The sequence below is a fragment of the Lontra canadensis genome, unplaced genomic scaffold (assembly GCF_010015895.1).
Source record: "Lontra canadensis isolate GAN:19392208 unplaced genomic scaffold, GSC_riverotter_1.0 scaffold83, whole genome shotgun sequence".
NCBI classification, from domain to species: domain Eukaryota; kingdom Metazoa; phylum Chordata; class Mammalia; order Carnivora; family Mustelidae; genus Lontra; species Lontra canadensis.
The window spans coordinates 7,255,246-7,270,113 of record NW_022631077.1 but is presented as its reverse complement, the minus strand read 5'-3'; the positions used below and the strand labels follow the sequence as shown (position 1 = coordinate 7,270,113).

At 37.7% G+C, this 14,868-nt stretch overlaps 1 long non-coding RNA gene across 1 annotated transcript in view; it reads left to right on the top strand.

Moving 5' to 3' along the window:
• LOC116882319 overlaps positions 1–14,460 on the top strand; it is a 36,045-nt gene extending 21,585 nt beyond the window's left edge. Inside the window, exon 2 of the long non-coding RNA XR_004385622.1 lies at positions 14,224–14,460. This is a non-coding gene — a long non-coding RNA (uncharacterized LOC116882319). The remainder of the gene's footprint in view (positions 1–14,223) is intronic.
• The last annotated feature ends 408 nt before the right edge of the window (positions 14,461–14,868 follow it).

The following is a 14,868-nucleotide window of genomic DNA, read 5'->3' as shown; positions in this document are numbered from 1 at the left end:
AATATATGTGTGTTTGAAACAAGAAGAGGAACTCATAATGACTAAGAAATTGAGAGGAATTCTGAAAAACAGGAAGATATAAAGCTGCAAAAAGACACAGCCATATGGGAAAGCTGCCATCCAGGATATGCCACAAAACAAAACAAAACAAAAACGTCTACTGCAAAGGGATAGGAACAGCCCTAAGAGTATTCTTCACTCAGGAGAGAAAAAAGCTTGAAGCAGGAAGGGTACCAGATGGGGGCTTGGTTGGATTACTCTAGAGAAAACAGTCATGTGAGTCAACTTCAGAACATACATCACAACAAGAATCGTTGCCTCTGAGAAGAAACGGTGAGTGTTGTAGCATGCGTTCAAGAGTCAGGGCAAAGTCTGGATGGCATGGCCACATAAGAGAGAAACAGGGGAACGCATGACCAGAAGATCATCACAAGCCTAGAGTCACAACCCAGGACTCTTTCCAGGTCCTGGGACGAGGACAAGAGTTCCAGCCCATTTTTCCAAGCCAGATGTACAAAAAGCCAGTAGGTAGCTCGTAAAAATACTAAGCCCAATATGGTACTGAATAAGGTTGGTAGCAGCATGAGAGATGACAAGAAATAAATAAGAAAATAAGTAAAGAGCAAAAAAGAAAAGGAAAAAGTAGATAAAGTCCAAAGTAAGGGTAACACATAAAAAGAATGATATTCAGCCTGCATTTGCTAGATGTGGTTCATGAATGTAGCCTTGCAACAGTCAGTACAAAATGTACTGATTTGCTAGGGCTACCATAACGAAGTACCACAGACTGGGTGGTTTAAGCAACAGACATGTATTTCTTCATAATTCTGGTAGCTAGAAGTCTCAATCAAGTTGTTGGCAGTGTTGGTTTCTTCTGAGCTCTTTTTTTGGCTTGTAAATGGCTGTTTTCTCCCTCTGTCTTCATGTAGTATACCCTCTGTGCTCTTTTATGTCCTAATTTCCTCTTCTTATAAGAACACTAATCATAATGGATTAAGGCCCATGCTAATTATCTCATTTTAACCTAATAATCTCTTTAAAGACCCTATCTCCAAATATAGTCACATCCTGAGGTACTGGGAGTTAAGACTTCAACATGGTTCTTGGCGGGGTTGGGGAGGACAGAGCTGAGCCCATAACACAAAGGCAGAAGTATGATTATATGGTTCTTTATGGCCACAAGACAAGAATAAATCTGATGCTCAGGAAAAACAAGCTTATACCTGCTACCAATGACTGAAAAAAAAAAAAAAAACCCTCATTCAGATTCTCAAAAAGAGGTTACAGAGTACCAGGGTGAGAAATTTCTTTAGCAATATTCTTACAGTAAATACAGTGCATTTCATAACGCTGTCTCTTGTAACATTCCTCAATGTAGGTCAATGGCATAATGCTTAAATGCAATTTATAAAAGTATATCTACAAGCATGCAAATTCACATGATGCTCTGGCTTAATCCCAGAATAGATTTGAGAGTATCTAGCAGAATGAATAAATGGCTTTCTTTATGGAAAAACCTCCATAAATGTGTTTCTCATCCAACTTTTCAGAAGTCCTAAGAGAAAGGAGTTTTAAAGTTTTTTTTTTTTTTTTATATTTCCAAAAAAGAACGGGTGGTCTCTGTTGCTATTTTCAGTGTAGACCCAAATACAGCCAGGTCACCAGAGCCGTGGTGACTCACACTTCTAAGAAGATAGTTTTGCTTAGTGCCTGTGATCTGCTATTTACTAGAACAGTAATAGGGAGCAGATATCCACACTGCCCCATCTGGGTTGTTCTGTGCTATGAAATGGGAACAATAGCACATGAAGGCTAAATGAGTTATTGTATGTAAACCACTTGGAACAGTATCTGCCCCATTGAAGCACTCTATTCAGTGTGAGTTTCCCTCATCAAGAAAGCTAAAGATCTTTCAACAATGGACAGCTCCCCAAAACACACGCTTTATACAACTGTGGTGCCTTTCTATGTATAATTAATGCCAAAGCAAAGATCAGAATTCAGTTTTCTGCCACTGTATTGCACTATGGTGGTTCTCAAAGGTGAGCATTTTTAGTAGCATCACGTGAGAGGCTTGTTAAACTCACATTGTAGAGTCCCTGCCCAGAGTTTCTGGGACAGTAGGTCTGGGATGGACTCAAAGCTGTACATTTCTTTTTTTTTTTTTAATTAACATATATTATTTGCCCCAGGAGTACAGGTCTATGATTCATCAGTCTTACATAATTCACAGCACCCACCATAGCACATACTCTCCCCCATGTCCATCAAAGATTGTACATTTCTAAAAGTTCACACTTTCTACTCATGTCGTGGTTCTGAATCCAGCCCCACTCAACAGAAGCTGGACCCTGCGGAAGTTATGCTTTTTCTTTTAGCTTTGTTTTCTTGTCTGTAAGATAGGGATAAAGACAGCCTGTACCTAACAGCACACCTGGGAGGGTTACAGAGCACAGAACCCAGTACGACCACTTCTAGATCATTTCAGACAGCTCCAGTACACCAAACTGCTGACCTCAGAGTTTGTGTGCAACCGAGTATTTTTAATAGGATGTTCTTTCTCTCTGTTTTGATTAAAGCCTAGCAAACTGAGCACAGAGAGATAGATACCAAGACCCTCCCCCACATTACAAAAGGGGATGCCGGGTTAACTACTCAGAACTCCTGAAAGAGATAATCAAGCCCTCTTTCTAGGGTGACTCTGCACATCAATCCCCTTAAGGGTGTTAATAGCTTTGAGTTGAAAGACCCAAAAAGTACCTATGACTGCAGGGATATTTCTGAGGATTCCACAAATCAATCTATGTGAGAAGGTAGGCACATCCATACTTCTCACATTTAAGTTTTTATTCGCCAAGCTAAGACAATGTCAACTCCAGATCACAGCACTACAAGTCAAGGAAGGCCTTTTGGGGCCCCATCTCTGCTGTCTCCGACCCTGGAAGAACCAGAGTCAGTCCCAAGAGGGGCTGGTTGCCATGGAGAAGAGGAGTGCCAGACAGAGAAATTGAGAAGACGCCAGCGCAACCCGCACGTCCTCACTGTAGCTTCTTCCCACCTCAACAGGAGGAGGAAACAGCTTTAATCTCCAGGCAAGCTCTAAGTTGTCATTATTACAATAGACGAGGTAATTTTGCTACTAAAATAAGACTTCTTTTATAATTAGAAGTACCATAGGACTTGCTATTATTTTAAAGAATCCAGAAACACTAATGGACCTTCATTGGGTTTCATCCAGGGGCAGGAAAGGCATGTTGGACTGGGCAATGCGAATGAAAAACAAGCTGCTTTGGGGTTGCACCACTAATATTTCAGGCTTTTAATGCACCCCATACATCCCAAGTCACCAAAGCATATTTCTTAGTTCTGAGATTTTGCTCCCTCTCCACATATACCAGCTGAGGGAATATCTTTATTTAATGCCACTTTCAAAGAAAAGAGACTCGATCATTTGGAGCAGCTCTCAGAAGCCCAAATATAGCATCTTTAAAAATACATGTTCTTTAGTGGCTATTTGAAATATTATGCAGACATAAGGAAATAAGCAAAATATGTTCTGTTTATAGTCAATAAATATAAAAAGCCCTTTTTTTTTTGAAGCTGTAAGAAACTTAGCATAGTCCAGATCAATCAACTAATGTTTTCAAGAAAAACGCTTTGCTGCCATTGGCTTGTTTCCCAGCCCAAATCATTACTTGTTTCTATTCGCAATTCTAGGAGATGCACATCTGCCAGAAAACATCTGAACTTTTCAATATAAGGAACAAGATTTATATTCTCCTTATGCTTTACAATCACTTTTCCTGCCCATGTGTGACACAGTGTAGGTAGTATCATGAAGGATTAAGCTATGAGAAGCAAGGATTTAGGCAGTGAGGATGTTCTTGGGAACTGATAGCTACCACATTTTTTTCCTGCTTAAGAGAATTCTGCATTTTTTCATTTGCTTCTCAGACAATTTTGATTAAAAATAAAATGTTATTTGTTATTCTTAACAAAAAGCATCCCTTGTAGCTCTAATTTGCCTTCAAACTAAGACACACTTGTATGAAACATAGTATATATTTGTTTAATTTCATAATTAAAATTACTGCTTTTCCAATGAAAAGCAGTTCACTTGGACTTTCAAAAATAGTCCAATTAAATTTAAAAAAAATGAAAGGAAACAGTTATTCCTAAACTCAATGTGCGATTTGGGCAAATAGATTTAATAAATACTTGATCGCCTCATGGAGCCCACCCCAACTCTACATCAGGGGTTATCTGGTCATGAAAAATACTCAAGGAATTTCTACTGCCTCAATATAAGTAAGAACTACTTTTTAAAGGCTCTCTCCATTCTCTTCCTTTCTTTTTAATGCAATGCTCTCCATCTACTGAAGAGAGATGGAGAAGCTCGATAAATATCACAGCCTCTTCTTTTACAAATAGCTAGAATATGGGTTATAGGGTAGAGATAAAAGTAAGAGAATTAAAATTAGAGTTCCGGTCACTGATAATGAATTTCAACTGCGTAAATTCACTCCCGTAATTATTGATTAGCATAAAAAGATACATAAATATTCCATAACTGTATCTAGATGGGGTTGTAAAACTGCACGAGAAGGTAATATGGTATGTCAGGGCAGGTTCTAATCCTGACCCTACTATCATCCTCTTGTAACACCTAGGATAGATGGCTTATCTCTGCTGAGCTTTAGAGGTAACAACAATAATTTACCCACTGAACAAAACCATTGGGACAATCCAGCCAGTTGAAGTGTGGGGTGGTTGAGAAACAAAAGAAAATATGTCCTCCGAAACAATCAGACTTAGACTGAGTTCCAAACCAAGCTGTGGTACTTTCAGGTCGAGACCTTGGGCACATATTTTGACTACTCTGTGTTTTTTATCTCCTCATCTAAAAAACGGAGTTGGTGGTAACTTAAAGTTCAGAGGGTTCTTAAAGTGATTAAATGTCACAATGTATGTTAAAGATAGAATACATGATAGGCACTCAATAAATGGCAGTTGAATTTTTTACTCATCTATGTGAAAATGTTTGGGAAATAGGAAGGGTTTTTATATGCAAGCCATCATTATTATCACATAGTATATTCATGTAATTAGACAAAGAAGGACTCCACTCAGGGTAGCTGCACTTTTATGTGTCCTTCTACTCATCTTTTCCCATAAACTCTTCCTAGAAGGTCCATTCCTTACAACTGGTAAAAATCTGTGATTCCACTTGGTGTTGATTACTAAAACAATAATGCCTGCCAGGAGCTTAACACCTCCTCTTACAAACAAAAACGACTATTAATTTAATACAGTGTGTCACTATAAACAAACGTTCCTCTCTCTAGCTGTTTCCTCACGTGTTTCCAATTCAGGGAAACCTCATTTTCAAGCCACAGTATTGCTCATATTGAACTTTGTCTCCATCTATATAGTGGCTGACAGTTTCACAATCAAATGCTTAGTTATAAATGAATCACGTGGGCTTCTAGCATCTAAACCAATCCTAAGTAAGAGGATGAATGATATTAACTCCCCAAAACATGTAAGAATTAGATGCTGCAAAGGATGTTTATTGGGGACTGGAAAACACAACTCAAGCCAGTGCCCTTCCCTGCCCTGCCTGTTACAGTAGAGAGCATTTGCAGGTTTCCCTGTGCCGGTAAAACATTGGAAGGAGGCAGCTTTTGTAATAGGATCATTGGCTAAAATGAAAGGAGTCAATCTGATCAATAGAAATTGCACATGCAGCAAAGAGCTCTTAATGGATCTTAATCTCCATTAGGCTGAGTTGGAGGAAGTTGCAGGGGAAGCTGCATCACATTTCAGCCATTGATAGTAGCATCGTGGTCCATGAGCAGCTTTCAGGGAATGGGAATATTCATCCTGGGGTGCTCTGGGACAACCATCAATAGGATGGTAAACTCTTGCATCATCGTTGTCCAGGAAATGCTCTGGGGGATACTCTGGAGAATAGTCTCCAAGGCTTATGAAAATTTTAGCAGGAATTCATGGTGGGTCAACCAGAAGACCATTAGCACATGAAGCTTTTCTGTCATGTGTAATTAAATGTGGTTTAGAATCCCTTAGACATGATTTATAAAACCAAAAGGAACAATTCCAAGTTTGTTACCAGAGGCCCGTAAAGTCTGTGCTGTGAGGAGAACACAAGGATCAAGTTTTTCAGGAGGAGGCATACTTTGCACATGACACATAGAAATGTAAAAAACCTAATGTTTGGATGCCCAGAATGAGAAACTAACTGCCTCTCAATTTAATATATAATAGGGAAAGCTCCATGTGGGAATTTGAAAGAAAAGGAAAATTGCACACAATTTAGAAGACTACCCATTGTACATGCACTTGGAAATTACAGCACAATATCTCCTAATTAATGCTGATTGAGTACTTTGATTTCAAAAATTGAAAAGCATAATACATGGACACTGCATTACACATTCACACATTCTCCTCACAAAGTCCTTGATGTCAGAGACCAAAATAGAAAAGCCAATAGCAGATTGCTTCATGCTTTTTTTTTCTTTCTCTAAGTAAAACTTGATGATTATAAATTCAAAATTCCAGAATTAATAAAAATGAAACTGCCTTGTGCTATGGCACAAATAATTTATCCCAAATGTTTGGGCTACTTAATTGGAAAAGTGAGGGTTGTTTTCCATACCATATCAATAATTTCAAATGTAGATGCTCTCTTCCTCTGTGCTTCTGTGACATGTCACTATTTATTCTATTATTATAGCACTTCATCACTGCAGACCACGCTCATTTTCATGTCTGACTCTCAACTTGATTGTGCCTAGATGAATTGTGAATCCCTTGAAAATCAGAATGTATCTTTTCATCATGTTATGCTATCTGCCTAAAACAATGCTAATATAAAAGGAACACATGGTATATTTGTATTGAATAAATGCAAAAACAGTGAGATATTTTATATACCATAATCTTTCTGTGAGGCATTTCAAAAATACTATGTATTTAATAAAGGTCTGAGAGACCTTTGGAAATGTGTTGAAAGATCATCTTTACAAAATAGGGGGAAAAAAAACTAGATTTTTATATTTATCTGGGTACTTTCACAACAGAGAATATAATGACATCTACAAACTTTTCAGGTATGCTCTTTCATTGTCTTCAGTTAAGAATTTTTAAAAACTGTGTCACAAAGTTTTAATGTCATAGATTTTCCCATTGTTAAGTATGCTGAGAATGATTAAAAAAAAAAAACACTAAGTAGCCAAATGTGTTTTATTCTCTTTTTGATTGAACACAGATAGGAAATAAAGTACATTATGTAAATCAAATATTTATGTCATAAAGATGATCTAATAATTTACATTCTTAATTGTCTTATCATTATTACCTGTTAATCACTTCTACCCATGGCACTTTTTAAACAGACTATCTTGTATGAAGTGTCTAGCATACACAGTAGGGACTAAATATACATTGTTGAAATAAAAATGAATGAATTTTGTTCCAAGAAAATAATGGAAGGAAGCATTCAGCTTCCTTATGGCACTATACCATAGTCTCTGGCCCCCAACACTTGAGACAACTTTCCTTTCTGTTTCAAAAATATCACTCTGACCTCCTTGGACTATCAGGATGCCTTTACCTGCCTCCAGCAACTTGCAAACATGTTTAATCATCTGGGAGTTGAGGGAAGACAGGAGAGAATGTACTTTTGATAATGACATTATTGATGGTATAATACATTTCTAATAATTTTCATTTTAAATTATCTTATTATTTATTACAAAAATATGAAGGCTGAGTCAAGTGAGAATTTTCCAACTCTTTAATTAATCTACTCTCCTTGATTTGATAGTACTTAACTCATCCTGTCTTTTGGGAGAGGTTTCTTCTCTATATATAATCTCCATCATTGATAGGCTTAAATCAGCTTTATTATACCATTACTTGGAAGAAGGGAAAAGAGAATTTGCCAATGCATGTCTTAGTTTAATAACTATTGATTGTCTAAAACCTAGCAAATGTAGATTCTATTTGGTATATCCAAAAGATCCTTTAAGCAACAAATGCTTTCAGTTTAAAAAAAAAAAAAAAAAAAGTCCTAGAGTGCAATAATTACAATAGACCCCAGTGGGAGGTTTTGGGCTCAGCTGTAAGGAGCAATTAAGTGCAGGTTCTGAGACATTGCGTGACTTTGGTGAAAGGAGTATGGAAATGCCTGTCTCTGTCAATGACTGGTCAAGTCACTTCACTCAGCCATCATGGTCTCTGCCTTTTGTAGGTTCCAGGAACTGGCCCAGCTGGGAGCCTGGAACTCCATCTAGTCTAAAATATCTGATCAATCACTTAACTATTAGAAAAGATGACCCCAGGAGAAGGTCTCTTATCAAGGAGTCTCTTAAGAATTCATCCCAAGTAAACCCAATTTTTAAAAATTTTGTACTCTAATTAGCTCTGGGGGCATAATCCCCTTAGGAAGAGTATGAAATCAAGTTTGCCTTGTTTTCCAAAAGAAAAATGCTTTATCTGTTCTAAGCAATAGGCTTATTGGGCTACTAGACACTCTTCTCAAATAACATGACAGATTGATTCTAAACAAACTTTAGGACCACATTTTTTTTCCCCCAAGGGTAATGACTTTATGAGGAGTAAGAGAATTTTAGCCATAATTTTCTCACCATGATCAATTTTATAGAGTGCTTTATCTCCATGAAATATCAGATGAAAGCAATCTAAGACCATTTATGAAATTCACCAATCTATGACTGCAGCAATATTATCTAGTGGTTATGAGCAGAGATTCAGCAGAGTTATCAGTGGTTATGAGCAGAGAAGTCAGAGTGCCCTGATTTGAATCTAGGATTCTTCGTTGCTAGCTATGTTAATACCTCTGTTCTTCAGTTTCCCGCCTGTAAAATGAGGATAAAAATAAAATATATACCTCCCAGGTTTAGGGTACATTAGATCAAATAAATTCATATGTGCAAACCCCTAAACATGGTACCCGGAAAATTATAACTACTATTCAGAATTAATTGTTATTGTTATTGTCAACAATAATGCCAATGATACAAAATCTAGGATAGTCATGATACTGGACTCTATCTTGATATTACAGCTATAATCAGAATCAACAAAAATATGTTCATGTATATGTAAATGTCCATGTAAATGATGTTAACCAAGGTTATGTCCTAATTCCCTCCTTGTCTTATTGATTTACATCAAACAACTTGCTATGGCTAACAGATACACCCAATATATGGCCTTCTCCTTCCCTGCCACACACAAATGCTAAGGGAGAATATACTTCTTTTTTAAAAAATACAGGTGGTATGTTTTAATTATCATGTAAAATCAATTCACTTCCTAGTTCTTTTCAGGAAATGCAAATCACTATCAAACACCAAGCATAAAAGCAAACTCACTGAATTGAAAGGCATTTCCCAACATTAATTACATTTCAATTAACTCCACCAATTTTAAGTAACTCCACACAATGCATCAATTCTTTCAACTAAAGGAAATGCCTTTTACAATTAATTTCACTCTGTCTAGTTTATCAGGATGTAGTTCCTTCTCAGACAAGATGATCTGTTGGTAACAAATGCCTTTAAAATTGTTTCATACTAAAATGAATTCCTTCATGTATATCATTCAGAACCTTAGAACCTCTGCCAGCTCAGGGTGCAAGTGCTTGAGAAGATTTAAAGCTCTTCTTTGAGAAAACAACTACCTTTACTGCAGGTAGCCCTGGAGTCTCTGCCCATGTCCAAGTTGGTAGGCCTTCTGCCTAGGAGAAAATGAGAATTGGGTTTTTAACCAAATGAGAATATCTACTTTGCTGCCAACACATTTGGTGCATAAAAGATATGGCCCTAGGTTAATCATAGAAACACAGAACAGCTGCTTTATATTTAAAGACACTGAACATGATCTAATTATAAGCTACAAACTCACAGTGGCTTACCCAAGCCATCTGATATTAAAGAGAATGTTCAAATGGGCAGTCCAATTCTCCACTCCACATTCCCTTAACTTGATCCCTGTATTAATGCAAATTTTCAGAAAAGAAAATTGCTCAGCCCCTCATGATGAATTCAGTATTCTGTTAAGTTACAATTTTATGTCACTACTTAAGCTTTTATAGGTCAAAACAAGAAGCCCTCTTTTGAAAAGTGTTGGTGGCTTTTGCAAAACCATAATTGAAAAAAAAGTTTTTTGCATGTTATCAAAGTGCTTCAGAAAAGTACAACATAATAAAACCATCCCTTTAATTTAGCTCAGGAAAATGAGGCTTTCTACAAATCAATGTATATATTTTCTTTGATCAGACAATCAATGAGAGTTATGTGCCTCAAGTGTTTCTCTGTGTGCCCTGTTGGGAAACAATGACATAATTCACGGAAAGTGCCACTGCTGGGCATTGTAAGCACTCCATTACAGTCAACTCTTATTATTAGCTGTTATTAATAATTCTAATCTTATTTGAAATGCCAAGTGACATCTCCTTTGTCTGTTACTGTAGATGGTCTCTGTTCTAATTTTATACTTAATGGTCCTGTTTTATATCATTTCATTGTATACACTACCTTAAAATAGAAAAAGTATAAGTTCAAATTAAAAATTTTAAACAAGTGGGACTTTATGGCATTCATGTTTGCAATAATGGCAGAGGGGTTAGTTTAAACTTACAAATGAGGGCTGATGATAGAAGTATAAATAAGACTGTGATCAAGAAGTATGTTAATTTTTCCACCACAAAGAGAAGATTTGCCCAAGTTCGCATGTACCTATAATTTTTGATGTATAGTTAGGCATGGTAAAGCCTCAGTAGGTCAAATTAATTGGGACTTGTGTAGAAAGGCTAAAGGAATGAGTGAGAAGTTTAAACCATAGAATATATAAATAATGTAGTTCTATTATTTTAGGAAACATGAAAGCAGAAGCCGAGCAGGTCCACGCAGGAAGTAATGGCAGAATGAACCAAGGTCGTGGCAGTGGGAGAAAGATCCGAGTGCACAGGAGAGTTCCAATAAATAGGGTGGGGTGCGTGGGATATAGGAGACTGAGTGTCCTTGCTTTGAACTCTAGGAGATTGCAGAAAGATGCACGAGCACAGGCTGCTTGCAACAGAGATGGAAGCATTTCCGGGTTTCTAGGCTGGGCAAGCTGAAATACAACCTTTTAAAGACATTATAGGAACTGGTTTGTTTTGTTTTGTTTTGTTTTGTTTTTTGCTTCCATTCCAGTCACTGTCAACAGTCTTGAAATCATGGGCCATGGAAGCAGAAAGGAACCCCATCGACCATCCAGCCAGAGCTTTCCTTTTGCAGCTGAGGAAACTGCCCTGGAGAAATGGCTCAGCTAGTCAGTTAAACAGCCCAATATTAATATCAGGGCTTCTGCTTCTCAATTCAGCTCTCTACTCTGCTATCTTCCTGTGATAGGATATTTGTGTGGTATTATTGTGGGTTTTTTTTTTTTTTAAAGATTATATTTATTTACTTGAGAGAGAGAGAGTGTGTGTGTGTGTGTGTGTGTGTGAATGTGGGGAGCGGTGGAGGAAGAGGGAGAGAGAGAACCTGAAGTAGATTCCATGCTGAGTATGGATACTCACATGGGGCCAAAAATTACAGCCTTGAGATCACGAGCTGGGCCTAAATCAAGAATCAGAAGCTCAACTGACTGAGCTTCTCAGGCACCCCTGGTGTTATTGTGGTTTTAAAATGGAAAATCTCACCTTCCAGGAAAACCCCTCAGCCCCAAGCAAACCAGGATGGTCAATCACCCTAACGGAGATAGAAATTGTTATTTATATTCCCACAATCTTCAAGAGTAGTTTTCATAGCTCATCATGGCAAAAATTCACCATGTACTGGTGGCCAAAACCACTCCAGAATAAATGGTAGCCTTAATATTGAGGAGTGTTGACTTTACGTCAACAGAATAGAAGGGATGAGTAAGAAACTCTTCCTTTTCCAATCTCACTTGTGACAAGAATACCACCATCAGATCCAAGTCATGTGATCAAGATTCCATCTCCATCCCCTTATCCAATCATATTAGGGCTAGCAGATCACTGGTAAAAATCTGTAGAGGGTCTCTTTTTCTGAACACCAATTATAATCTAGAAAAATATTCCAAAATTTAAAGACAGACTGGGGTTTGATACCAGACAATCTTGCTCCCCATCATCACTCCAGGAAAACATGGATTGACCTCAAGGGCATTAAGCAGAAAAAAAAGACTAGAGATATAGTCTATCTGCTTCCCTCTAAAGTCCCCAGTAGCAAACAGCAAGCCCTCTTGCTTGCACAGGCAATGTCTACAAGATGAAACAGCAGAGACAACATCTACAAGAGAAGACAGGTGTCACCCAGCAGCCAGAGGCCTTTAAGCAAAGGACTGTGATTTCTACCCTGAAGGTCTTTCCAAGCTGTTCTGCTTTGACTGGACCCTGCCCTTCCTCATGAGTCATGCTGGCAGGCACTGTCCCAGGGCAGCCCAGCCTCTTCTTAATCGAAGTCACTGCATTCATCAGAGACACAGCCCCAAGAGCCACATCCCAGGCAACTTCAAGGACCTGAGCATCCATTTCCAACCTTCGTATAGAAGGTATTGAGGATTTTAATTTCATATTATGCTGCCCTGACTTTGTGAAAAGAAATGCCTACTGAGAAGATAGAAAGTAAGAGAAATAGTATGTTGTCCTTATTCCCGTACTCATCATGTAATATGAATGCCTTCTTCCTTTGGGGAAATGGATAGGTTGTTTTTCCTTTGCCCCTGTATCCTCTTTGATTTCATTTCAAGGCAGGTTTTGGGGGGGAAAAAAAGGATGTTTTTTGAATCAGTTCCATTCACACTAAAGAAACCATAATATCTTACTTTTTACTTCATTTAAAAAATAAAATTCCTTTACTTTAGCTAATCATATTCCAAAATGTTCCCCATACTCATTCATGAAGCTAAAGGATATGCAACTGAGCCTTTTATATAAAAGTTGCTTTTCTTAGGAAAAGTTTGTCATTCCCAGCCATGTGTCAGTCAAGGTGCAGCACGTGCTCTATAGATGCCTTTAAATTTCCTTTTCTGAAAGTCAGTGGGAGCCTGCAAAATACCAAATGTGTGGATGAGCCTGGCTCAAAGTAACATAAAATATAGCTAATGCATTTTCTGCAGATTGGAAGGATGAAATTATAATTTCAATTGGAAGCAGCCTCTGGCTCCATACCTTCAGATCATAGTAAATCTCCCATTTGAACACTCACACCTCTGAGGCTTCCTGATTGAATCAGAGCTCCAGGGGCTGCCTGCCTTCCCCTGCATTTGCAGACTGACTTTTCCACTGGGCACATATTGTGATACACCAACATATTCTCACCTCTATTGGTTTAGTGTTGTGTAGTTGTTGGGTTTTTTTGTTTCCCTCTGTTTTGTTTAAGGAAGTCTCTCTGGAAACCATGCTTGACTTAAAATTTGAATTTGAACCCAGCATACTAGAAATTGCCTTGAACTTGAGCAATCTTCTGAGCCTTTTCTGCATGTTAGTTTTCTATCTAGACAAATGGCAATGATGATACAATTATACAGGTTTCTTAGAAAAATGGCAATGATGATACAATTACACAGGTTTCTGGAAGAATTACCGCAGCACAGGTAAACGTGCCTATACACAAGACCTCAGATATTCATGCAATGCTACAGAGGAACTGTCACCTGCATGGCAAATATTCTGTGTGCCTTTCACCATAATAGATCAGTAGAGCAGGGCTCAAAAACAAGACTTTGACTTCAAATAGGTCACAATCTCCGATTAATTACCATCTATCAAGCACCTATTACATGCTATGTGTTGCACTAGGTATTTTAATATGCATTGTCTTATTTCTCATAACAACACTACGAGGCAAATATTATCATAGCCATTTTGCAGATGAGAAAATGAAGCTTGGATAAGTTAAATCAATTTCCCAAAGTCACAAGATTAATACATGGCAATGCTTGGACTAGAATACAGGCCTGTCTTCAAACAGCCCTCCGATGCAAGCTGAGAGTGCATTAGACACACGCACATATACGCACAGAGCTCATCATATTCCAGAATGTTCCCCATTCTCGTTCAGGACTCAGAGGGTTAAAGAGAAGATGACAAAATAGCATAAACAGCTGGTTCCAAGGTGCTAGTTGCTCTTCTGTGATACCATTTTGTTTGTGCTTCTGCAGCTGTACCAGAAAGTTTTTGTTCTCTGAAGAAAATACTGAACTGAAAAGATAATTGGTATTCAAGACACACATGTTTTCTACCAGCAAATAAGAAGAAAGCACAACAGTATTCTTGAAGGATGCTGATTTTTTTGTGTTTTGCAATTCTGCATTTTCAAAAATGACATCTGTTTTGTGAGTGACTAAAAACTCTGGAGGAAGAATTTGTAAAAGGAAATAAAATTGTGTTTCTGAGCATTTTCCTCCTTACTGCCTTCAAATGATGTTTAGTTGGCCCATTTTCCCAAAAACATTGTCAAGGCAGAAGTTTTCTATTTCCTGCCCACATTTCTGACAGGTTTGAAATGATGTTCCAGTGGCAAATGTTTTAAAAGTTTCTTTTAGCACTTTCCCCCATGTATCAAATCATTCTTTCTTTTGAGCACTCAAAAAAAAATTGTGCCTTCTAGGAGCATAAATGAATATAATGCATCCCATTTATATCATGCATTTCTAGAAGGAACTCGAAAGTATTTTACTGTCTTCACTTTTCCAGGCTGTTTATTTTTTGCTGGTGCATCAACAAATACAAAAGTTTAAGACAGCCATTTCTTATTCATTCCCATCTCTTTGATTTATCACTTCCCATTCCATAAATTTCCAGCC